Source organism: Micromys minutus (genome assembly GCF_963924665.1).
Source record: "Micromys minutus genome assembly, chromosome: 2".
Classification (NCBI taxonomy): domain Eukaryota; kingdom Metazoa; phylum Chordata; class Mammalia; order Rodentia; family Muridae; genus Micromys; species Micromys minutus.
The window spans coordinates 52,365,882-52,393,004 of NC_137971.1; the positions used below are offsets into that span (position 1 = coordinate 52,365,882).

Below are 27,123 nucleotides of genomic sequence, written 5' to 3' on the forward strand. Positions count from 1 at the left end.
AGTTTTACGCCTGCCAAGGCTACATAGTGAGACCCTACCTTGGAAGAAAGAAAGAGAGAAAGAGAGGGGGGAGGGAGGGAGCACGGAAAGAAGCAAGCCAGCAAACTGAGTAAGCTGTTTTTTTTTTTTTTTTTTTTTTTTTTTTGAAACCAGAACATTTATTGTTTGATTGATTGAAATGCTCAAGAAGAACTGGCAGCTGAAACAACAGTCCTCTTAGGTTTGTTTAGGTGTTGTTCCTTCACAGAATCCATGTCTGAATCTTCGATAGACAATCTTCAACCATGTTTGCATAAGTAGACTTCTGAAGGTGGTAGGCCTTAGAACCACAGTGGTGGCACATGTGTGTCTTATTGTGACACTTCCCAATGTTCCTCTAGTCACCTTACTCCTGCCACAGAAGCCAAAGAGAACAGAAGACAGTTTTTAAAATATTTATTTATTTGTTTGGAGACAGAGTTTCATTATCTGTGGTCTTGGCTGGCCCGAACTTCCTTTGTAGAACAGAATGGCCCTAAACTCACAGAGCTACACCTGCCTCTGCCTTCCACATGCTGGGAAAGGTGTGTGCAGTGCACCAGCTTATACATTTTATACCAAAGTCCATCATATAACTGTTAATAAAATGAGCGTGATGATGTGTATTGCAATCCCAGGATGAGGCAGGAAGAACTAGTTGCCACAAGACCAGCCTGAGCTACACAGTAACTTAACCTGAGCTACCTAGCCAGACATTATCTCCAGAAAAACAAGGAGAACTAAGCAAAACCAAACAAAACCTGTTTATGTATCAGCCCTGGACAGGTGGAGGGGGAGAGGCTCAGAATATCCTCAGCAGCAGGGAGTTTAAGACCAACCTGGGCTGAAACCCAAAAACAAAAAAAAAAAAAAAAAAATGATGGGATTGGTTTGGATTTGTGAGTGTTGCTACGAGGAACGAGGATGAGTTTAGCATCGGATACCTTGATACTCTGTTTCAAAAACAAATAAACAAATACTAGGCTCCGCTGAGACACAGCCACTTCCTGGAGGTCGACTCTCCAGAAGCTTAGCTTTCCTGAGTCTTGGCATCTGTAAACTACACTGCTGGGAGCCGACTCTGGAGGCTTCACTAAATTTCATGGCTTTGGAACTACAAACGCCTGAACACATTGAATGTTACAACTAAAGACATTCTATTCTTATTTATGTCTGGCAAGAAAGACAAGTAAGCCACTGAGGTCACACTTATGGGAGCAGCTGGGAACACTGGGCACGCTGGCATGAGGGACGATCTTTCCACATACAGTTCAAGCAAATTCTTGGCTCTACAGGCCCAAAATATTAAATAAGAAGCTTACCCTGAGCTCAAAACACAGTGATTGGCAATGAATGTTAAAGCCCTGAGGAGACATCCTGAGTAGCCGTGTACTGGGTACAGAAGAAGAAAAACAAGACAAAATATAAAGACCTGTGGTCTTTCACCCATATTTGTTTATTGAAGCTTTGGCAAAATGCTTGGGGGCTGAGTCGGGTGGACCACGGATGCCAAGGCTTGTCATCTAAGGAGCCTGGGAGAGGCTGGGCGGTGATTCCGGTTAGGTGGGTCCCACCCTGCACGAGGCAGGTAGGCACGCTCGTGAATCATAAGCCCCTCTTGTTCAGAGCTGCTCATCGGGTTCTGACAGCCCACTCTCCGCTTTCACAGCACGGTCCTGAACGGCCTTCTAAAGTCCTGCTGACCTCAGACTGCCTAACTGACATGGTTTTGCCATGGCTAATTGGCTATGCCTTGGCCACAGTTAGAGACTTTTAAATGAGAAGCATGAGATGCAACTCAATTATCTTTTAACTTGGATTTCTTTATTTATCTTTAGAATGTCTCCATGTAGTTCCTCTGGCTTTGAATATGTGGCAAGCCTCCCATCTCTGCCTCCTGAGTGCTCAGATTAAAAGCATGTGTTACCATGCCTAGCATCAGACTTCCTTTTTTTTACCTTTGGCTCTTCCAGTAATGTCCCATCCACATTTTCCTAGTTGGGAATTTCTTTCCTACCTCCTCAGTTTCCCCTACCTCAGATGCTTTCTGCCTCCTCTCCCTCCAGATCTGATTGTCCATGCCTTCTCATGCCGGGTATCCTGAGTTCAACACAGGGAACATCCTGTGCTATAGGGTGAGGAGCTACCCACCCTTTGTGTGTGGGGCCACCAAGGCTAAGTACCCAAGCCTTCCCACTCCTCCCACCATTGGTCATTCCATTTCCCATTTCACCCAGTGAGGCTACACTTTTCTCCCAGTATACCTGCCAGCTCCCCCTCCCACTCTCTCTCCCATGGGAGTCCTGCATTTTATCTCCCCCTTGCTGACACGCCTTATAGACTGAGAGCGAACTCTGTAGCAGGTGAACGAGCAGCACAGGCCGCTGCTGTCAGAGGTGGAGATGGGCAGCAAGGATCAGCTTTGTGCTTGCCTCTCAGTTCCAGGCTCTCCTGTTTACCTCCCCCTCCCCCACATCCAATGGCATGTGAAGACCTGGACAGGATGGGTGTTCTTCCTGTCTCCTTTGTGCCTTAGAACCCTACCCACTGTGTTTTCTTCTAATCCAAATCTCATTTCGAAATCTCCTGCCAGAGGGGTTTCCCAGCCCCTCCCAGTTTTGAATCAGCCTGCTGATGGAAGCACTGAGGAGTAGAGGTGTTAGGTGGGATTGGCCTGGCACAGGGCCCTGAAGACACTCCCAAGTACAACACTCATCTTACTAGCAGCATCTAGACAGACAGCCTTATTCCCTGTTCTAAGAAGGAAAACCAGGTAGGTTCGAGCAAAGACCAAGGACTGGCTAGACAGCAGATAGCAACCTGGCCATATTCCTCTCCTGGAGCTACAGCTTCCCCGGTGGGTGCACCACGGTACCTCCCCAGGAAGTCTAGTGACAGCAATTCTACCTTTTAATTCCCCACCTGTGGCTTAGCAGCTTCGATTTTTAGACCCATCCCCTGGTAGCTCTGCCTAGTCTAGCGTGAATATAAACTGTCTTTCATGTGCTTCCTGCCTGTGGTCGTCCACCAGAGACGACACTGAGGGCAATGCCATGGTTAGAGTATCACCTCTGCACCGTGTTCTAGCCACAGACTCCATTCAGTCACTGCTCTTAACCACTGAGCCATCTCTCTAGCCCACCAATCTATTCTTAATTAAACCCTCTCCCAATATCCTGGAAGTATAGATCCGTGAGTACTGGCCTAGCACACACAAGTCCCAGGGTCAATCTTCAACATCACAATAATAATACTAAGCTGGAGTATGCCTCTACCATCTATGAACTGCTCCGCATGTGTGAGGCTCTCACACCCCACAGAGAGAGACCCAGGCATAGGGGTGCACATCTTTAATCAGTCTAGCACTTGGGAAGCAGAGGCAAGAAGATAGGAAATTCAAAGTCATCCTCATCCAAATAGAGGTTTCTAGGCCAGAGGGGATACATGGCAATTTGTCAAAAACAAAAACAAAGCAAAATAAAAAACAAAACCCAAAGTATTATAGAGAGTAATAGAAGACACTCAGTGTTCATCTCTGCCTTCTGCACATACACAAAACTGAAAAAGATCCCTCGAAGTTAGACATGCATGTGAGGCACAGACATCTGTGCAGGCACAACACGTATACATTCACAGGGAAGCAAGGAAGGGAGGAAGGGAGGGAGGGAGAAAGGAAGGAAGGAAGAAGGGAGGGGGGGAGGAAGGAGGGAGGGAGGGAAGGAGGGAGGGAGGAAGGAGGGATTAATGGAGGAAGGAGGGAGGGAGGGAAGGAGGAATTCCCTCAGTTTCTAAGAAAATGGCTAAGTAAGTAAAGGAAGGCAGCGAGGGTCTTTACCGGCTTGGCAGCACTCACTGCAAAGTCTGACGACCCCAGAATCTACAGCAGAGAAAACTGACTCTCCCAAGTTGTACTCTGACCACACATGTGATAACACACACACATACACATATCTTTTACAAACGTTCTTACATTTAGATTTTTTCTGTATGGGTATTTTGCCTCTGTGCATGTAAGTGCACCACATGCCTGCTTAGGGTCAGGGAGGTCAGAAGGTGGCACTGGACCCCGTGGGGCTGGAGTTACAGATGACTGTGAGCCATTATGTTGCTCTGGGAACTGAACTGGGGTCCTTTACAAAAGCAACAAGTGCTCTCAACCACGGAGCCAGCTCTCCAGCCCACACACACTTATTAAACATGACAACAAAGAAGTCCGGGCTATTGCTCAGTGCTCTCGTGCTTACACAGCGTGCCCCATGCCCTACAGTGAATCCAAGCACTGGCGGGAGAGAGTGTGTAATTGCTGTTGAGTGGACTTGAGTTCAGTTACTCCTATGTTGGGCAGCTCACAACCACCCGAAGATCCAAGACCAAGGGGATGTGAAAGTTCCAGGCTCTGCAGTACCCGCATTCACACGTGTGTACTCATGCAGTACCCACATTCACACACACATACTCCTGGCTGCCTTGGCAAGTGGGACTTGGCCTCACTAGGGTGTCAGGTGACAAGGTTAACCATTTCCCTGCTGTCTGCCCCTTTGAAAACATCTCATAAAGGTGTGTCAGAGGAAACAGGCTTCTGATCCCACCTATTATTAGCTCCTCAGACAGGGTGGAAGCTCGTTTACCTCAGAGATGGGAAGAGCAAAATCGGCAGAAGTGTTTTGCCTTTTGAAGATAAGGCTGTCACTGTCAAGTCAGGAAAACCCAGCTCCAACATAGCACCATTTGAACAACTGGGTAGTGTGCCTTACGTGTCTTGGGCACCATCCCCAGGCCAGATGGTGGGAAATCTAGACAGTGGGGATTGTGAGACCTCAGACCTCGGTGTGAGGATGCGTCTGCTACATTGAAGTGATGCATAGGACGTTATGGTTGCTAACTTCTATGTAGTCTTGAAAATATCTGAGGAAGGGAAGGAAGAAAGGAGAGAGAGAAGAAGGAAGAAGGAGAAAAGAAGGAAAAGGGCAAAAGTCTTCTCTTTTTCTCAAATGATAAGGGAGTGGGGGTTGGGCATGATAGTTTATGCCTTGGATTCCTAGCACATGGAAGATTAAGGCAAGGGGAGCCTAGAGTCTCAGGCCATGTGTGATGTAGCTCAGCTGGCAAAGTGCTTCTATCCTAGCACCCACAAAGCACTGGGTTTGATCCTGACTTCATAGATCTGATATAAGGGTTCATGCCTAGAATCTCAGTACTTGACGGGTAGAGTCAGGAGGGCCAGAGGTTGAGGGTCATCCCATGCTACATAGTGAGTTTGATGTCAGCCTAGAAAGAAGAGAGAAGGGAAGGAAAGAAGAGAGAAAGGAAGGTTAGACGGGAGGAAGGAAGGATGCAAGAGGAAGGGAGGAAGGGGCAGAAAGAGGGAGGGAGAACATAGGGATGGATACACATGCCTATAATCTCAGTGCTTGAGAGGCTAAGCCAGAAAAATCACCAAGATGGAAAGTCAGCCTGAATACGTAGTGAATTTAAGGCTAACTTGAGTTACAGAGGAAGACTCTGTCTAAATATATAAATAACATCATATAAATACAGTACATATTAATTAGGGTGTGTTTCTTAATTAATACAAATAAAGAAATAGAAGGCCCCACAGGGAAAGGCACTTGCTGCTAAGACGGATGATGGGGTCTATCCCTGGGACTCACATGGCAGAATTAAAGAACAGCCCTGTAGTCCTCTGGCCTCCACATCTGCGCTGTGGCACACATGCCCACAGCTTCATACCCACATCCTCACACATAGTTAATTGGTTTAGAAAACCAGAAGAAATGAGTGAGCCAGCCACCTGTCACTGTGAAGGTGGGAATAAAGTGCAAATAAAACCCTGTTTCTGGCTCTACAGGCAAAGACAACGTGAACTGTATACGTGCATGTGTGTGCGTGTGTGTGTGTGTGCATGCACATGTGAGTGTGTGTGTGTTAATATGTGTACGTGTATGAGTGTGGGTGAATGTGTGTGTGCATGTCTGTGTGTGTAGGGAAGGGTTCAACCCTCAACTCTAGCAGTCTCTTATGGTTCAGACTGATGTCAAGACTTCAGCTGAACTTGAACCACTCCCCCATCCTGTGGCCCAAAAGATACCAAGCCAGAAATCACTCCGCCCTGTCTTCTATGAACTGTAAACAGCAGGGACGCTCACTGGAGTAATTAGAAGAAACTGCTGGCCAAGAGCTCTGAGAAGGGTTAGGTGTGGCTTGAAGCACTCGTGTATTTTCGCTAAGCCAAACATGTAGCCAGTCAAAAATACGAGTCATTTAATGAGCTTATAAACTTGGAGTGACTCTTCACATCTTATAGTGAGGTCTAAGGTTCAAGCATCTCAGCATCAAAGTGCCTACTGCCTAGTATTCAGCCCTGACCACTTCCTCCAGCCTGTATTTAGCTCTCCCTCAGCTTATTCTTCTGCCCAGTTAGCTGACTGGCCCAGACAATCAAACCTCCAATGTTTGTGAAGGAGAAAATGACTGGACGAGGAGTTGGCTGATGGTGCCTTAGCCTTCCCTTTCCTCCCTCCTTCACCCAATCAAGAGTCTCACACATCGATGGTACCCTGCCAGCCTGCGACCCTCTCACATGAGAAGAGTGTGCCCAGGGTAGACTCATCAGCTCCCCCCACCCCCGGCTCTCTGATCCCAAGTTCAGAGAGCTCTGTTTTGAGCCGTTGTCTTGTTCTTGTTCTTTTCCAGTATTTCCTACCTACAGTGTTTCTAAGTGGGCTGAATAAAGGTGTACAGCATCTTTGCTGACAGGGTAAGTCTAGGGCAGGAAAACACCCCATTGCAACTGTTCTACACGTGACTTGAGTTTGTCACAGCCTCTGGGGCTCCTCTTGAGGCTGCAGTGGGTGAGGCAACTTGTCTGTGGCTTCCCTGGCCACAGCTGGATCTACTGATCCTCCCTTGCATTTTTCTCCCCAGATCTAAAATCTGGGTCTGTTTCTCTGCCGCCCTCTACTTCTGATCCATGCTAACCTGGAAGATGAGGCAGAACGAATCTCCAGCTCAACACTTGGTTCACTTGGTTTCCAGGGCCCCAGGACAGTGTTGCTACCGTTCAGAGCTATGGGTGACCTTGCTGTCCCACACCATACAACTATCTACTAATTAAACAGTCAGGCAACAGTATAATTAGGTCAGCTACATGTACTAATGTGAGACGTTGGCACCATTCCTTTCTCTCCAGGATCTCAGCATAGTCCAACTTTTCACACCCCATGCCTGTCTAAACTGACTCTGATAGTCCAGGACTTGTGGTATCTGCCCCAATACCCCAAGCTTTTTTCTGTGACCTTCTGGTTTTCTGCTTTTCAAACCCTGTTATTCATATTGGATTCCCTGTGCCTTCAAAAGTAGAACCTAGGGACCAGCAAGACTTCCAGTGGGTAAAGGTGCCTTCACCACGCCCGATGCCGTGGTAAATTTAGTCTCCAGGGTCTGAATGGTGAAAGGAGAGAATGGCCTCTTGCTTGTTTTCCTCTGCCCAACGCACACACAAAAGCACACACCCATGCACACACACACACACACACACACACACACACAAAATTAGTTATTTGAGAAAAAGAAGTCCTAATCTTATATGTACTGGATTTTAGAAAACTATCAGGACATGCTAAGAATCCATGATACAAAAGTTCCCCATTCCCACCCTGAACTGAATCCCATTTGTCCCTTCTTTAAGAGATGTGACTCCATGACACAAGCAACTGGGGCCTGTTTCTTCCTCCCAGCAACAGCCTAAAGGTGACAGCCCCTCCAGGAGAGAGTGCCACCTCAATCTCTACCTTTGATTCAGAGGAAGGCCTCAGGAAAGGGTGCTCTGTGACGTAAGCACCCAGGTGCAAGTGCAGAGGGTGTCAAGGGGAACACCTGTCAAGCAGGTCTGCTCGGACGTCTCGGGAATAAAGGACAGGAGAGACACAGTTGAACTCCAGACTGGCGCACCTGCCGCCTTCCTTCCGACTCACCCATCCTCATAGAATGTATGTTTTATGTAACATTCACACATACATACCCTTCTCCCATCCTTTCCCCAGTTAGAGGAGAGCACCAGGCTCTGACTTGTTCCGTCTTAAGTCAGATGGATTATGGGTGGACTGTTCTGTTTGTAGACTTCTACAGATGCTCTCTCTCGGCATATTGGGATCCACAGTCCACACTGACTTCTGCCCTTATTTGGGAGAGGGAAGGTTTGTTTATTTATTCAATACAGAATCCCATGTAACCCGGGTTGATCGCAAACTCACTATGTAGTAAAGATGGCCTCAAACTCCTAAACTAATCGTCTCCCCTTTCTGGAGCTGAGAATACACTTTACTACAAGTAGCCCCCTTGATCCCAAAAGGCTCATCCCCAGCTAGATTAGGAGACCCTTGTCACTGGTACCAGGTACTAAGACTTTCTTTATCCTCTCCTCTCACCCAGTGCTGGCAGGAGAGCCCTAGACTCACGAATGGGCCAACAGTCACGTTGATTTCTATAACAGTGTTCTCCCGACCTTGCCTGCCTCAGCAGAATCCAGCGGAAGCACGGCCCTCTCTCCAGACTCGGGAGCACGGCCCTCTCTCCAGACTCGGGAGCACGGCCCTCTCTCCAGACTCGGGAGCACGGCCCTCTCTCCAGACTGGTCCCCACCACACACAGCTCCTTTTCCTCTCCTTCTCATCTTTGATTTTCCTTTTATTGCCAAATAAAAAGTTTGCCACCTCAACAACAAAAAGGAAGACTGATTTCTATCCTGATACATCAAAAAATCCTTTAAGGTTTTATAAACACAAGTAATTATTACAAAGGACTGGAGTCATAAGGGAAAATGGAATCAAAAGTATTCCAGCTCGTTATGGGGCACCCTGGGGACCCCCATTTCTGCCAGCCTGCTCTTGCCAGGCCAGCCTGAAGGCTGCAGCTGCTGACAGGTCTCTTAGATGCCTACAGTTTTAGAATTGACAACTGATAGGTGATCTAACAAAGGCCACTGCATTTTCTGTCTGAGAGAGACTGTCCCAGAAATCAGAGGGCACCTGGTTGTGCGCAGGACAGCTCTGAGAAAAGGCCATTCATTGCCACCGGCAGCTCCACACAAAGGTCAAGTTGTCCCCCCTCGAGCTCTCTCTCCAGCCTATTCTCCTTAGACACCAAGTTCATTAAAGCAGATATTGAAACAGTTAAACCCAATCAATTAATCTACACTTTCCATTCTCACTCCCATCAGCTCCCTCGATTAGGAGATGAATCAGCAGGAAACGAATATTTCTCTACATCTGCTAGCTCTGAGCAGGAGGAAGGTCTTATATCAAACTGGCTCTTTCCGGATTAAAAAGTAATTATTCCAAAAGACAGCTTTATGGTTAAAATTAAACTAACTGAAAGCTATTAGGACCTGAACTTTGGACAAATGCCAAAGAGGGCACTTTGGGCATCTTTTGAGAAAGGAGAGAAACTAACTAAAAAGAAGAAATCTTAAGCAAATGAGCATATTAAAAAAAAAAAAAAAAAAAAAGGAAAAAATGCTGAAACCTGTTCCACCACCCTCCCTCAGTTAGAGGCACTTCTAACATTAGGAAAGCGAAACCAGTTGTGGGTGGGGTGCAACTGTTACCAGGTCATCCTGCCTGAAGAAGATTGTGCCTACATGAGAGACGTGCAGTCATGGCACAGAAGCAACAACCAGCTGGCAATCGGGCAGGGAGACCAGATGAGGCAGGTCTGTGGTCACTGGCTCACTGTTTGAAGTAACTTCAGTGACTTGCCCTGGTTTGTTATTCCTATTCCACGGTTTGATTAAGGAACAAGCAGCTAGAAAAACATAAGAGGGCACTAACGTGCAAGAAAAAGCCCCAGGGCGCTGAAAGCTTGCTGGGTCAGGAGAACTGGAGTCCCAGTGGGTGTGGTGGGGTAAGGACCAGAGCAGTGCACCTGGGAGAGCCAAGACGGTTCTGCGGCGCCCTCTGCTGGTAGACTGTGACACACCTGCAGCTGGACTGATGCCGGGCGGACCCAAAGCGCCTGCAGTTTTCCTTCTCAGCTTGCCCCTTGTTGGACAAAGCCACTTTCCACCTTCACTGGGCCTTAGAGTATAAGGTGGTGTTAGGCAAAAATCAGAAGTGATTCTGCTGAGGCAAGCAGGGAGTGGGGAAGGTGGGAGGCATCACTTCCGCATTTATCAGATTGTAATGGTGGTCACACTACTGGCCCCAGTGTTTTCCAGTAGCAAATGAAAATGCTCTTTTACCCATGATTTTCTGCTTCCACCCTCACATGGCCCCCCTCATTTCCTTAGAAGATCTTTTCCCCCAGTGTCCCTGAAAGAAAAATCAGTCACACCCTATAAGAACTTCAGCTGTCTTGGGTATTGTTAGGTGAGCAGTCTGGCTGATCTAGAACTCATCCTACACCATTCTCCTAGGTAGCTGGGATTACAGGCCTGCACCACCTTTACCAGTTCACAAGTATTCATTTTCTTTAAAAAATGTTTTACAGTGGCTGGACAGATGAGCCAACAGTTAAGAACACGTGTTGCTCTTGCAGAGAACCCAGGTTTGGTTCTCAGAACACACAAGGTGGCTCACAACCGTCTGTAACTCCAGTTCCAAAACCTCAGCTGCCCTCTTCTGGCCTTCACAGGTTCCAGGCACTCACACAGTACACAGACAAACACATAGGCAAAATACTTATACACATAAAATAAAATAAATAAAATGCATTACATCATTTATCTATATGTGTGGAGAGGGCAAGGCGTGGGGGGGCTCTTGGGCTCTCTGGTGCAGCTCTACAGGAATCAGCTTTCTCCTTCCACTGTGTGGGTTTTAGGAATTCAATCTCTGGTTCCTGGTACCCACAGCGGAAGGGGAAGACCGACTCCCAAAAGTTGTCATCTGACTTCCACGTGTGCACCATGATACACACAGGCTGTGGCACACATAATATGCCCTCACGTCCACACGTGTAAACATACACACTAGTAATACATTTTAATATGGGGCTGGGAGGTATCTTGGAAGTTAAGCACCCGGACAGCATGTATGATGCCTTAGGTTCAGTCTCAAAATAAACAAAACAGAAGCAGGAGAGCAGGCCTTTCATTTTGAAGTAGAGTTTGAAACACATTTTGAACCCTCGAGGTGCTGGTTTCACAACATAGCAAATGCACTAAATGCCACTAGACTGTAACTTTAAGATGCTAATTATATGTTATTTGAATTCCATCTCAATAATAAAAATGAAAGGACAGGATTGTAACACAATAATTATGATCCTTGATCAGTAAACATCACAAATCCTGAGGAAGCCGGCCTCACGCAGCCTTGTGGTTTACACACATGGTTTTCTGAAGAATTCCCTCCAGCAAGCCACATGTGCACAATGAAATGGATAACACCAAGATAATCCCAGTGGGCCTAGACACACACCCTGTCAGATGCTCAGAACTGCCCCACACAGGTAGCCTGCTGCCCACTTCTTTCTCAGTCTGCTCCATGTCAAATCATCAGAAAGATCTTCCTGAGAACAATCTTCCTCCCCTGGTCACCCGCCTTTAGGCTGCTTGGTTTTTTGTTTGTTTGCTTTTTGGATTTCTTTGTTTTGTTTTTGTTTTCAAGGCATAATCTCTTTATGTGGCCTTGGCCGTCCTGAGCTCGAAATCATCTGCCTGTCCTGTCTATGTGCATCACGTGTGCCTAGTAGACCAGGAGATGCAAAGACAGTGTTGGGTCCCTAGAATTGGAACTACAAACAATTGTGAGCCACCATGTGGATGCTGGGAACCAAAGAGCAAATGTTCTTCGGGTCTGTGTGGCCCTGGCTGTCAGACCATGTTGTCCTTTAACTCAGAGGCCTGCCTCTGTTTTTGACCACTGAGCCAGGTTCCCAGCCTGATGTTGCCCACAATGATTTTAGCAGAATTGGGCTGTTTGTCTGTTTTGTTCTAGTTTTGAGCATCCTAACATGTCTAGTGGTGCCAGATGACACAGGATGAATTCTTGTTAAATACACGGCTTGGGAGAGCTTTGCCATGGACTTGCAGAGACCGTCAAGGGGGGCTGCATTTTTGATGAAACACCCCTAGTACAAAATGTAACTGAGATTAAAAAATAAACAGTAGCAACAACAAAAGCACCAACACAAAAGCCAGGCGGTGATATCACACACCTTTAGTCCCAGCACTCGGAAGGCAGAGGCAGGGGCAGAGGCTGGTGGATCTCTGAGTTTGAGGCCAGCCTGGTCTACAGAGTGAGTTCCAGGGCAGCCAGGGCTGCACAAAACAAAAACAAAAACAAACAAACAAACAAAACAATTGGAGACAGAAACACAGCTCTGCCTGGTTGGGCTCCTGCTGTCCCCAGTTCTGTGGTGTATTAACCTCCTCCTGTCAGGCTCTGATCCGTGTCTGTGAGACAGCCGGGGAGTGAGGCGAGAACCCCCAGAACAGCCTAGGAATTCCTAGCAGTCAAGGCATCACAAGATAAAGGCAGAACACCGACACTGGAGGGCTTCAGAGTCCAGCGAGGAGGGCGTGGCCTCACAAATCCCTTGTAATCTGGACAGAGACACTTCCTGACACCAAACTGAAGTAGGCTGCAGTTTGTTCCAGGGGCAAGTTTGCAGGGTTGTCCTATGGAATTTGGGCAACGTGTTGCAACAGGGGAGATAACCATTGTGGAATGCAAAATAAGCCTCTGAGACACAGGGGAACCCCAAAATCAAGGCCAGTGACCTCCACCTGCAGTTCCGGAGCCAAACAACCACTAGAGGAGAGTCTGAGAGACTCCAGTACTCTAGGGTCAACTGAACTTTCACCTGCTCCAGCCTGCCTAAGGGCAACTCCCAGGGAGCAGGCAAACTCACATAGACGGGAACCTGTGATGTCTCTCCAGCTGACTGTGGCCCTGAGGAACCACTGCTATACTTTAAAATACTCACATGAAACCAAAAACGCTCTGTAAGGCAAAGGACACAGTCAATAGGACAAAATGGCAGCCTACAGAATGGGAAATAATTTTTCACCAGCTCCACATCTGACAGAGGAATAATGTCCAAAATACATAAAAGAGCTCAAGAAACTAGATGTCAAGAAAGCAAATAATCCAATTAAAAATGGAATACAGATTTAAACAGAATCCTTAATAGAAGACACCAAAATGGCTGGAAAAAAAAAAAAAGAACTCTTCAACATCATTAGCCATCAGAGAAATGCAAATTAAAATTATCTTGACATTCCATCTTTTTAAAAGAAGTATTTATTTATTTCATGCTTATAAGTACATTATCACTGTCTTCAGACACACCAGAAGACAGCATCAGATCTCATTACAGATGGTTGTGAGCCACCATGTGGATGCTGGGATTTGAACTCAGAACCTCTGGAAGAGCAGTCAGTGCTCTTAACCACTGAGCCATCTCTCCAGCCCTTGAAATTCCATCTTACACCTGTTATACTGGCTAAGATCAATTACACAAGTAACAGCTCCTGCTGGTGAGGATGTGGAGTAAGGGGAACACTCCTCCATTGCTGGTGAGAGTACAAATTTGTACAAACACTTTGGAAATCAATATGTCAGTTTCTCAGGAAATTGAGAATTAATCTGCCTGAAGACCCAGCTCTACCACTCACTTTTAGGCATATACCCAAAGGGTGCTCCATCTTACCACAGGATACTTGCTCAACTATGTTCATAGCTGCCTTTTTGTTTGTTTGTCTGTTATTTGTTTTGTTTTTGTAGACATGCTTTTTCTGTATGGCTCTGGCTGTCCTGGAACTCACTCTACAGACCAAGCTGGCCTCAAACTCAGAGATCGACCTACCTCTGCCCCTGCCCCTCTGCCCTGTCTCTGCCTCTGCCTCTGCCCCTGCCTCTCTGCCCCTCTGCCCCTACCTCTCTGCCTCTCTGCCCCTGCCTCTCTGCCTCTCTGCCTCTGCCCCTCTGCCTCTGCCCCTCTGCCCCTGTCTCTGCCTCTCTGCCTCTGCCCCTCTGCCCCTGTCTCTGCCTCTGCCCCTCTGCCCCTGTCTCTGCCTCTCTGCCTCTGCCCTCTGCCTTTCTGCCCCTCTGCCTTCTGCCTTTCTGCCCCTCTGCTCCTCTGCCTCTTTGCCCCTCTGCCCCTCTGCCCCTCTGCCTTTCTGCTCCTCTGCCTTTCTGCCCCTCTGCCCCTGTCTCTGCCTCTCTGCCTCTGCCCTCTGCCTTTCTGCCCCTCTGCCTTCTGCCTTTCTGCCCCTCTGCTCCTCTGCCTCTTTGCCCCTCTGCCCCTCTGCCTTTCTGCCCCTCTGCCCCTGTCTCTGCCTCTCTGCCTCTGCCTCTGCCCCTCTGCCCCTCTGCCCCTCTGCCTCTCAAGTGCTGGGGTTAAAGGCATGAGCAACAACAACACTTCTCATAGCAGCTTTATTCACACTTGATCTTAGCCAAAAGGCGGAGAATTGATCGCTTTATCCATAAAAAGCCAGAAACTGTAAACAACCTAGATGGTTTTCTACCAAAGAATGAACAAAGAAAATGTACATTTACACAATGTAGTGTTACTCGACTGTTAAAGACAATGACATCATGAAATCTGCAGGCAAATGGATGGAACTAGAAAAAAATCATCCATTTGCCTGTAGATTTCATGATGTAATATGAGGTAACCCATATCCAAAACGACAAACATGATGTGTATACACTTATAAGAGGACATTAGCTGTCAAAAAGGATAATCATGCTAATATCCATACACCAAGAGAGGCTAAGTAACAAGGATTCAAGGTGTGGGACTCAGGAAGTCCCTGGGAAGGAGAAATAGATTTTGCAAGTGAACTGGGGGTGGGGTGAGGAACAGAGGGAGAGAATGCTGGGATTGAAGACTGGAACTGGGTGGGGGCACTTGGAGGGCTATGTGGAAACCCAGTGCATTGGAAACACCCAGGAGTCTATGAGGGTGTCTCTTAGATCCTAGTAATTGGGGATATGAAGTCTGAATCAGTCATTTTCTATAATGAGTCAAGGATTTCTCACAGTGGGATTGGAACATCAATCCAGCTACCAAACCTTCAACCTACGATCTGTCCTGCCTGCAAAATGTGCTGGGGTAATGGTGGCAGAGAACTGGTGGGAATGGCCAAGCAAATGACTGGTCCAACTTGGGGCCCACAGCATGAAAGGGAGCCCATGACTGACACTGTGTGGAGGGTCAGGAGCCAAAGGCTGGGCAGCCTAGAGACCCAGGGCAGAACCAAACATGACTGGGGGGAACAGCCAAGGAAACGGCTGCTAATGAAACTCTGCTATACTCATAGATCGGTGCCTAACCTGATTGCCATCATAGAGGCTTCATCCAGCAATCGATGGGAGCAGACACAGAGACCCACAGCCAAACACTAGGCAGAGCCAGGGGGATCCTGCAAAAGATGGGAATGATTGTAGGAGCCAGAGGGGTCTAGATCACACAAGAACACGACCCACAGAATCAACTAAGCAGGCTCATAAGGGCTCACAGAGACTGAAAGGACAATCACAGACCCGGTGTGGGTCTGAGTCAGGTCCTGTGAATATTTGTTGTAACTGTGTTGCTTGGTGTTTTTGTCGCTCTCCTAACAGGAGGAGTGGGGATGGCTGTCTCTGACTCTTCTGCCTGTTCTTGAAACCCTTGTCCTCCTGCTGGGTTGCCTGGTCCACTCTTGATGAGGTTTGTAATCCTGGGAGACCTGTTCTCTTTTCTTTTTAAGGGAAATGGAGGAGGACTGGACCTGAAGGAGGGGAGAGGTGGCAGGGTGGGCACTAGAAGGAATACAGGGAGTGTGGGAGCTGCAGCCTGAATGAAATAAATGAGAGAAGAATTTTTAAAAAGGAACTGTGTGGTCAAGAGAAGCTTGTTGATTGATTGATTAATTAATTGATAATAAGGGGCTGGAGAAATGCTTAAGAACACCTATTGCTCTTGAAAAGAACCCAGGTCAGATACTCAGCCCCCCACATTGTGATTCACAACCATCTGTAACTCCAGTTTCTAGAGATCTATTCTGACTCTGAGAGCACCAGACATGCTCACGATACATACACATACATAGAGGCAAAACACTCAGACACATAGAATAAAATAAAATAACCTATAAAATAAATTTTAAAAAAACTTCATAATAATAAACTAACTATCTAACTTGACAAGAAAAGATATTTGTTTGTAGGGTCTGGAGAGATGGCTCAGTGGTTAAGAGCACTGTCTGCTCTTCCAGAGGTCCTAAGTTCAATTCCCAGCAACCACATGGTGGCTCACAGCCATCTGTAATGAGATCTGATGCCCTCTTCTGATGTGTCTGAGGACAGCGACAGTGCACTCATACATGAAATAAAGAAATAAATCTTTTTTTTAAAAAAGAGATCTGTTTGCCAACCTGGACCTTGTACTTTTGCTCAGTATGCAGGAACATGTTGCCAAGATTAGGTAAAATGTAAAACCTCCTAAGAATGTACTGAGATTGGGTCTCTAAAGAAAATGTTCAGCTGTCTGAACTGTGGCAGGCACAATCATATGCATTGGTACAGAAGCTTTCCCTGAAGAGTTCCTGATAAAATAGCTAAAGTCCACAGCTCACATCACAAACAAACAGCAGCAACAACAAATCCACCACAATTTGCCTACCACCTACTGCTACCTTCTGCCACACCCCTCCACCTCCCAACCCCCCCCACCTCCTACTACCTTCTGCCACACCCCTCCACCTCCCCACCCCCCCACCTCCTACTACCTTCTGCCACACCCCTCCACCTCCCCACCCCCACCTCTTACTACCTTCTGCCACACCCCTCCACCTCCCCACCCCCCACCTCTTACTACCTTCTGCCACACCCCTCCACCTCCCCACCCCCCATCCCCCACCCCACCACCTCCTACCACCTCCTGCCACCTTCTGCCACATACCCCCTACCTCCCCACCCCTCACCTCTCCACCCTGCCACCCTCCCCACCCTCCCCACCCCCCCACCTCCTACCAATTCCAGCCACCTCCTTACTTTTGCAATTTTCCACTACCCAGCTACACTTGTTTCTTTTCTTTTCTTTGGATTTTAAGACAGGGTTTCTCTAAATAGACCAGGGTGGTCTAGAACTCTGATTTTTTTTCCCTCCCTCAGCCTCCCAGAGTCTGGGGGAATTACCTGCATGGACCACTCTGCATGTTGCTATATTGTAGTTTAAAAACATTTTTTTTCAGACTGGTTAGGTCTCATCACGTAGCTCTGGCTGGCCTGAAACTGGCTATGTAACCCAGACTGACCTCAAACTCATAGAGATCCACCTGCCTCTGTCTCCCAAGGACAAGAGGTGTGAATGGCCATGTGTGGCCTATGCTGCCTCTGATCAGTGCTGACCTCAGGAACTATGGCCATTCCCCTTTGCCTGAAGCAACTGTACATAACCCTCCTCTGCATGGGCTCAAGAGCAGTGAGTACTAAACACTCCTCTTTTTTTCCAGTTCTCATATCATGAAGGAAAAGGCAAACAAAACAAAGCCTTGTCCCACATTCCCTTAAACTCAAAAGAGATGTTAGGCAGGAAGAGGGCCTGGGCCCAACACTGACTAAAGTGCAGATTGGCATCTAAGCCACACTCAGTGTTTCCTCTCATGGTGGAACACCAGTTGCAGATACTGCAGAGACAGGTAGCCTGGGATCACTCCAGGTGATAAAGGTCAGGCAGGCCTCAGGTGAAGGGATCAAACAGCTGTCTATGTCTGCACAGGTCTAATGTGGCCAGATATCTCAGTTTTTCCAGGAAACCCAGAAACCTAGATTTTACTAGAGTTTCTAAATTTTTGTTTGTTTGGTTTGTTTTGGTTTTCAAGACTGTTTCTTTGCTTAGCCCTGACTATCCAGAAACTTGTTCAGGCTGGCCTTGAACAAGAGATACATCTGCCTCTGCCTCCCAGTGCTAAGATTAAAGGTGTGTGATACCATACCTGGCCAAATCTTGACATTTTTAAGAAGTCAATTAGTTCCAAAAAAATGATCCCCATATAACACGCCTGTGGCTTGAACTGGAACCCGAGAGTGCAGCCATATGCTTTTGGGGTCAGTGAGCAGCTCTAGGCCTAACTCTACCAAGCATGAAGAGCTACAGCTGCTTTCTCTCCCTTTCCTTCTACTTTATGTTTTGGTGGTGGTGGTGGGTATTTTTGAGACAAGGACTCATACAGGCCGGACTCAAAGTCATTACACATCCAAGGATGTCTTTAAACTCCTGATCTTCCTTCCTTCAACTCCTAAGTGCTGGGATTCCAGGCATGCTCCACCACACGCAGCTTTAACTGCTTCCCTGGGAGGAGGCCTGACCCCCAATTATTTCATAGTGGGGAAAGTAATAATCCACTCAGCTGGTGAAGTGTGGCACAGTGAGGAAGATGATGGTCTTCACTTAGGTTAACCACTCCATCTTCAATTTTTATGACCTATGAAGTTCATACAATAAACAGTCCCTGAATAGTGAGATGGCTCTGCTGTGTAAGGCTGACAACTTGAGTTTGAATCCTGGAACCCATGTTGAAAAATAACAAACAAGTCCCTAGGCAGTGGCACATGCCATTAATTCCAAGACTTAGAAGGCAGAAGCCGACAGACCTCAGAGTTGGAGGCCAGCCTGGGCTACAGAGTGAATTCCATGACAGTCAATAAACCATCTAACCAACCAACCAACCAACAAAACAACAACAAAACCCCCACAAAAACAAAACAAAAACAGACAAACAAACAACAACAACAAACAAACACACAAAAAACATCCAGAAGGGCTGGAGTGATGGCTCAGTGGTTAAGAGCACTGACTGCTCTTCCAGAGGTCCTGAGTTCAGTTCCCAGCAACCACATGGTGGCTCACAACCATCTGTAATGGTATCTGATGCCCTCTTCTGGTGTGTCTGAAGACAGCGATAGTGTGCTCATATACATAAAATAAATAATTCTAAAACAAAAACAAAAACACCCAAAACCAGCCAGAAATCACAGCATGCATCTGTGATCCCAGCACTCCTACAGAGAGATAAAAGGCAGAGATAGGAAATTTTCCTAAAAGGAGGACCAACTAACCTGGAGAATACAGCCCGGCAGAAACAAGAACTCTGTTTCAACAAGGTGTAAAGCAATAATCTATGCCCAAGAGCTATCCTGTGACTCTCTCTCTCTTTCTCTCTCTCTCTCTCTCTCTCACACACACACACACACACACACGTGTGTGCGCGCCGCGCACACTCACGAGGGCATGAGTAAATTAAAACCCACAGTCCCTCCAGTAAGTCTGTTACATCAGGTCAGAGGACACCCCTGATGTGTACATCAGCCAGACTGTGAGACGGGCACCTCCACTCACCACTTATCCACAAGGAATGAGCAAGGCTTGTTTGAATGAAAGGTTGGATTTTGGTTGGAGCTTTTTTTTTTTTGGTTTGGTTTGCTTTTCTTTTTGTTTTTGTTTTGAGACAGGGTTTCTAGTGTTGGCTGTCCTGGAACTCACTCTGTAGATCAGACTGGCCTCAAACTCATAGAGATCTGCCTGTCTGTGCCTCCTGAGTGCTGAGATTAAAGCTGTGTGATACCACTGCCTGGCTTTGAATAGGATTTTTAAACCTGTTCAAAACCTCTCTTCTTTTTATTCCATCTTGCCTTGGTCCACAGCCCCGCCCTCTTCACCCTGGACCATGACAATGATCTGATCTCACACTTCCTGCTTGGGGTGGCCCTCCCTTGGGCCCAGGTGCTTCCATCTCTTGGCTTAGTCATTTCCATCAGTGACAGACAGGTCTGATGGTGTCACTCTCCCTCGACAGAACAAAGATTCCTCCTCTGTCCACATCTGATTGGACTGGACAGTACTCTCCTGCTGTAGCTTTGCCAGATCCTCTCCCTGTCCTTTCCTGACCCATTGAGCTCCCATCACAGGCATCAGCACACTCTCCTTTCTGCTTAGAGAAGCTGTCCTCCATGTTCCCCTGTATGGGCTCTGTTCCTTTTTTACTCTTCTTTATTTTTTCAAAGTCAGGGTCTCACTATAAAGCCCTGGCTGGCCTAGAACTCTCCAAGTAAACGAGACTGGTCTTGAACTCGTAGAGATCCACCTGCATCTGCCTCCTGAGTGCTGAGATTAAAGGTGTGTGCCACTGCAGTTGGCCCTTCTTACCCTTGGAGTTCAGTCCTGAGTTACATACTGAGACCTTGTCTTGAAGAAAAGAAAGGAAGAAAGAAAAGAAGAATGAAAAGAAAGAAACACAGATCACTGGAAATATTCAAAAGAAAAAAAGATATCAGAAACATAAAATCACTCAGAAGACCTTAACTCTCAGATGTGTGCATTTTGGTTAGCTTTAGCAGAATAGGGTATAATATACACAAAACCCATCCAGATGAAATTTTGTGGCCTGTTATCTCAGCTGCTTGGGAATCTGAGGCTGAGAATCATGAATTCAGTGCCAATCTAGGCAACATAGCAAGAACCGTCCAAATAAATTAAGGGCTGGGTATAGAATGTATACTTTTTAAATCCCAGCAGGTTAGAGGCAGAAGCAAGAGGATCTCTGTGAGTTCAGAGCCAGCCTGGTCTACATAAAAGTTCCAGGAAGGCCTGAGCTACAAAGTGAAACAATAAACTCAGTAAACAAACAACCCTTCTAGCCACCTAGACAATCCAACACATCTGCACTTACGAGGCAGGTGACATTTGTCATAGTAGCTTGATCTTCACTGGGGTCTGGGGTCTGGTGCGATGTATATGATATCTCAGGTGAGTCACCCAGCCAAGGAACAGATCTGGTGATTCATCAGAATCTATACTTCCTCAAGTGGAGGTCATTTCCCATACAAGGGCAGACGCTGAGTCTTCGACTTGTGCCTAGGAAGGTGTCTCTTACAGGGATGATGACACTTGGGCTCACAGACTCACCAGCGGAATCTTCAAATGATGGTCTAAAGTAGACATGGGCCTGAAGAAGAAAATAAACATTACTTTTTTAGGTTTATGTTCTTTCTTTAAAAACTGTTTTTCTGTATATGATATTGTATATGCACATGTATCCGTACTCCACGTGTGTGCAGTGCCCGAGGACGTCAGAAGAGGGCATCAGAATTGAAAGCACAGATGGTTGTGAGCCGCCATATAGGTGCTGTGCTTGAAGCCCATCCAGTCTCCTGAAAGAGCAGCCAGTGCCCTGAATGGTTGAGCTGTACCCCGAGCCCCTGCATTTATGTTCTTACAAAATTGCTACTCAAGTGATCTTTCTGCAAATGTTGCTGAATGAATGGAAGGGTTGTTTATCAACTTCTCCCTTACTCCAGGCAGAGCCTGCTTTGGCAAGCTAGGAAACGAAATCAGGTGCTCTAGAGACAATGGAGACTGATGTGTAACAGAGGAGGGTGGCTCTGAGGTCAGGCTGGCTGAGGAACAGCCTGCTCTGGCAGTTTTAAGTCTGTAGACTTGGTAGAGGAATGGTTCCTATTGCAGAGAACCTGGATAGTGCTGGTCGGTACCTATCCAACTTAACTGCTCATAACAAAAAGCCAGAAGATCAGTATCATTCACCACAAGACCTTATGACCAAAGAAAGGCAGGAATGAAGGGCCTTGAACATCTGCAATCCCAGCATTTAGGAGACTGAGACAGGATCAAGAGGTAGAGGTCAACTGGGGCTACATAACAAGTTCAAGTTCAGCCCAGGAAATAGACTTTACCTCAAAACAAACAAACAATCGAATGCACTGGGAAAATGACTCTGATTAAGAACACCTGCTGATTTTACAACTGGCTCACAACTCCAGTTCCAAAAGATCCAACAGCCTCTTCTGGGCTCTCTGGGCACAGCACCCATGTGGTGCACAGACATATATGCAAGCAAAACACTCATACATGTCAAAATAAATCTCTTTTAATTTCTTTTAAAATGAAAATGTACCATACCCTGCTGGCAGGCCTGAGTCACGAGGAGCTTATCTTTACAGCTGCACCGTCTCCACTATCTCTGCTTTATTGTCCAACTGGGGTCAGGGTTCTCAGAAAATGGAGGGAAGAGCAAACAATCGGCATATGACCAAGGAAGGAGCAGAAATGTCAGGGACAGAGAGCAGAAAACAGGCCACAGCCACAGACTGTCTTGCTGTGTAATTGGCTCCAGCATAAAAATAGGCCTGGAGTCCCAGTGGCCATGCTGGAGGAAAACAAAGTACATCACCAAGCTGCCAGCGCGCCCTCTGCGCCCAGATAAACCTCAGGGCATCACAGAGTGTGAGGCCGTCACACAGGAACTTCACTACAATGACTTATCCCCGACGGTAAATGGCACTGGGATGGGTAAAGGCAATGAATATGACAGATTCCACGAGTACGTGCTTAATGCCTGGTGGCCTCTAGCAGGCCCCACACAGACACACTTTCCTGTTCTTGTAGAGCTCACATGCTGGAGAGGACAGAGAGGTGATTAACAATTACCGCAGGCACAGTGTGGTTTGTAACCCTAACACTCAGTAGGCTAAAACAAGATTGAGAGTAATGCCTCAAGGCGGGAAGGGCAGGGACTGACTGGTGCAGCTTTTACCTCCTATGGTCACTTTCTGTGGCAACTATCAGAGGATGTAACTGACCAAAATAAGGAAAAGAGGGATGGGAAAACTATCTTAGGGTTCACTGTGCACACAAAAGTATAGCAAAGGGCTTAAAAGTCTTTTGGAAACAATGAAAAAGCACAAAACAGCCAAATGTGGTGGCTCACATTTCTGATTCCAGCTGAGGCAGGAGAAATGCTATGCATTTGAGGCTAGCCTGGGCTGCACTGTGAGTTGTAGGCAAGCATGGGCTACAGCTTGAGACCAAACAAATGAAGGCTGGAGATTTTTTATGCTAGCAGAGTGCTTGCCTCATGCACAAAGCCCTGGGCTCCACCCTCAGCACCATATAAACTGAGGACAGTGGCCAACACCTGTCACCTCAGGACTCTGTAGGTGGACTGAGGAAGATCAGAAAGTGAAGATCACTGCCAGCCACATATTGAATTTGAGAATTTGAAGCAAGTCTGGGCAACATAAGACTCTGTTTTAACACATACACACACCACCAGCACCACCACCAGAACCACCATCACCAACAATTAAAGAACAATTAAAGACAGGCTATCACATGCTTATGACATTTATATAAAAGTTGTATTTAGAAATTGTGCTTTAATATAATATCCAGAGGAGAAATAGGGGTGAAATACTTTTTTTTTTCCAAGACAGGCTGTCCTAGAAATCGTTCTGTAGATCAGGCTGGCCTTGAACTCACAGAGATCTGCCTGCTTCTGCCTTCTGAGTGCTGGGATTAAATGTGTGTGCCACTACATCAGACTTGGTGAGATATTCTATCCACTACCACCTCTACTATAAAGACATAAGAACCTTTCTTGATAAGGGGGTTTTGTTGTAGTTGTTGGGGGGGGTTGTTTGTTTGTTTTGATGTATGTGTTTGCGCATGAAAGTGTGTGTGTGTGTGTGTGTGTGTGTGTGTGCGCGCGCACGCGCACGAGAACTCAAGCCCAAGAAGTAGTAAATCTCCAGACAGGTGCTGGGAATAGAACCCGGGTCTTTTTCAAGAACAACAAATACCCTTAACCAATGAGCCAACTCTCCAGCCTGATAGTGGAATCCTAACAATAGATACTTGAGGCCTTTTCTGGTCCTTGGGCTGAGGGAAGATTACGAACAAGGCTTAAATCAAGTGGTACAAGCCTGTAATACCAAAAATAAGGATGACTGAGACTTTGATACCAGCCTGAGCTAAGAAGAAGCCCCTGTCTCAAAAAAGAAACATATATTCCAGTACTTGGGAGACAGAGGCAGATAGGTATTTGTATGTGAGAGGCCAGCCTGGTCTACATATAGTTTCAGGCTAGCCAGGGGTACACATCTAAGCCATCACAAAAACCAAACCAAACCAGACAGACAGACAAACAAAAACAAGAACAAACAAATAGTTGGACAGTTGAATAATTTAAAGTGAAAGATAAAGTCAGGTTGTGGTGGCCCAAGTCTTTAATCCTAGTGGATGCAAGTACATCTCCAAGTTCCAGGACAGCCCGGGCTAGATAGAGAAACCCTGTCTCAAAAAAAGATAAAAAAGTGAAAGATAGAAACAATCTGGGTACAAAGAAAAGCTTCACATTAAATACGGACAATTCAAATCTGACATGAGGGGTGAGGTGAACCTGGAAAAATGAGAGTAGTCCAGATACACAGGGCTGTAAGAGGAACTGGTTGCGTGGAATGTACAAAAACAGTAAAGGGAATCGGCTTCGAACTTGGTGCAGTGCCTTTAATCCCAGCACTCAGGAGGCAAAGGCAAGTGAGTTCGAGGCTAGCCTGGTCTACAGAGCAGGTTCCAGGATAGCCAAGGCTACACAGAGAGACCCTATCTCAAAAAACTAAAAGAAAAAAAAATCAACAAACCTAAGTGCTGTGGCAGGGTGTGGCTTCTCTCCTGGTCTTTGATTTGATTGTTCCTCTCCCCTGTTTATCTGTTTCTCCCTGCTGGAGCTACTCAGTCTTGGCTCCTGCTTTAGTCACCTCCTTTCTGCTTCTCCCACAGCTCTCAGGTCAAACCCTTATCCTGCTAGAATCTGTTTTTCGACCTTCTCCTATGTCCTGTATCCCTGACCATGTTCGTGTCTGTCAAAATCCAACCACCCCTAGACCCATTTCTCAGATGGTTCTTTAAGCAGGAAACAGTTTCCTTCTACTTAGCATTCACTCCCAATTTGTTTCTTTCTCCATAAAATGTTTCCATTGTCCTCTTTCCCATTCTTCACATCCATTGATGCTGTCTTGGCCTCCATGTCCACTGGCTTCTGATGCTCCTTTCCAGTGCTCCTTTGAGGTCCAGACTCCTCACTCATATTCTCCTTTTCAAGACCCTGGCTCTAGCTTCTCCTTGACTTTCAATACTCTATTCTCTGTGTTTGCCTTCAATTTTTCATCCACCTGATTCCCTGGAGCTTTCTCCAAGTGTATTTTTCTCTTCCATAGGAACAGATTCATCAGCAATATCTCTCACTCCATCCAAGACATGGCTATCAGTTTCCACCCTTTTCTCTGCTCCTTCTTGGTCCACACTTTCAGAAGGAATTTGCATTTCCTGACTCATACTTTCCATCACATTTCCATCACCAGTAATATTTATCACTCTTTCAATAGTCTCTTCGGTTGCACTTCCTGTTCTTGAATGTTCTTCCACCTCGTTATATTCCAATTCCTCAATATTTGACTCTGGTATATCTTCAGTGGATCTCAAAGTTTTATCATCACTCCTCAGCTTTTCTCCACTGGACCTAAGTTTCTCTCTACTCAACTTCCTCTTCTCTCTGATAGACCCCCGCCTCTCTCCACTGTCTGACACCTGCTCTCTGACGGACCCCCGCCTCTCTCCACTGTCTGACCCCTGCTCTCTGACGGACCCCCGCCTCTCTCCACTGTCTGACCCCTGCTTTCTGACGGACCCCCGCCTCTCTCCACTGTCTGACCCCTGCTTTCTGACGGACCCCCGCCTCTCTCCACTGTCTGACCCCTGCTTTCTGACGGACCCCCGCCTCTCTCCACTGTCTGACCCCTGCTTTCTGACGGACCCCCGCCTCTCTCCACTGTCTGACCCCTGCTTTCTGACGGACCCCCGCCTCTCTCCACTGTCTGACCGCTGCTTTCTGACGGACCCCCGCCTCTCTCCACTGTCTGACCCCTGCTTTCTGACGGACCCCCGCCTCTCTCCACTGTCTGACCGCTGCTTTCTGACGGACCCCCGCCTCTCTCCACTGTCTGACCCCTGCTTTCTGACGGACCCCCGCCTCTCTCCACTGTCTGACCCCTGCTTTCTGACGGACCCCCTTCTCCCTTCACTGTCTGACCCCTGCTTTCTGACGGACCCCCGCCTCTCTCCACTGTCTGACACCTTCTCTCGGATGGATCCCCGTCTCTCTCTACTGTCTGACACCTTCTCTCTGACGGACCCCCTCCTCTCTCTACTGTCCATTTTCTCTGCAACAGACACCCGCTTCTCCCTATTGCCCATTTTTTCATCAGCAGACCCCCGCTTCTCTCCCCTGCCTACCACCTTCTCTCCAATGGACACCCGTTTCTCTCTTTTGGACATCAAGTTCTCTCCACTAGACTCCAACTCCTCATTCTGCCTCAGCTGATCCCCTCTGGACCTCAAGTCTCCTCCAGTGGTCTTCAGTTTGTCCTTAGACGTAGACTTCAAGTTTTCTTTATGCTCCTCTGCACTCTTAGATAGACCAGCTTTGAGTCTGTCCTCCAGGTCTCTCCAAGTCTCTGGGCTGTCATCTTCCAAGCCTGCTAGAGCCCGCACCGTCCTTCCTACACCGTTCAGGAGCTTCGCGCCGACAGTCTCCGGTGGCAGGCCCGATTTCTCTTTTAAAAGCTTCTTCCCCGTGCCCTCCAGCTTCCAGTACTCAGATTCCAATTTTGGGTTAGACTTTTGCACGTTTCTGTCCAAGAGTTCCACTCTCTTCCCAATCACGATGAGTCCATTCCAGGGTACCCACACCTTCTCTTTCTCTCGTACTTGAGCGTTCTTGCAGTGTGACTCCGGTGGCGATCGCCTTAGGTCCTGGCGGGGCTTCCTGTAGGTGCCTGGTATCCGGGCCTTACTGCGTCCCCGCGACTCTCTAAGCTGCTTACTCTGTAGTTTCCGGCCCGGGTGTGAAAACAGGAACGGAAGTTCTTTCTCTACAGACATTGCAGCCTGCCCTCGCCCCTGGACCCTCTGACCCACTCGGGTTCCCCATTCCTCCCTACCCCCCAAACCTCCCTCCCAACCCTCGACCCCCCCCCCGCGGACTCCCTGCCCCGCCCACCGCCTGGTGGCGCCAAGTTGCCCTAGTGCGCCTGTGCACCTCCACTCGAGCCCGTTAGAAGAAGGCGGGGCCCGGAACGGCCGGGTTTGTGGGGTCCACCCGCGGGACCGGCACGTGACCTCTGTGACCCTAGAGCCCCTCAGGCCCTGGCCTATAGTGGACCGGCTTTCTGCTGCAGCTTAAAAGTCCACGCAATATTGACAGGCCTCACAGCCAATAGAGAGGCTCATGTGGTAAAACTGGTGCCCAATCAGAAGGAA

At 47.4% G+C, this 27,123-nt stretch overlaps 1 long non-coding RNA gene across 1 annotated transcript; it reads right to left on the reverse strand.

The window, feature by feature from the left end:
* Positions 1–200: 200 nt before the first annotated feature.
* On the reverse strand, positions 201–26,788 carry LOC308417074. The gene is made up of 3 exons (XR_013974935.1): positions 24,447–26,788; positions 20,681–20,956; positions 201–391 (listed from the first exon to the last, which is right to left on the reverse strand). It is a non-coding gene; the product is annotated as an uncharacterized lncRNA (long non-coding RNA).
* Between the last annotated feature and the right edge of the window lie 335 nt (positions 26,789–27,123).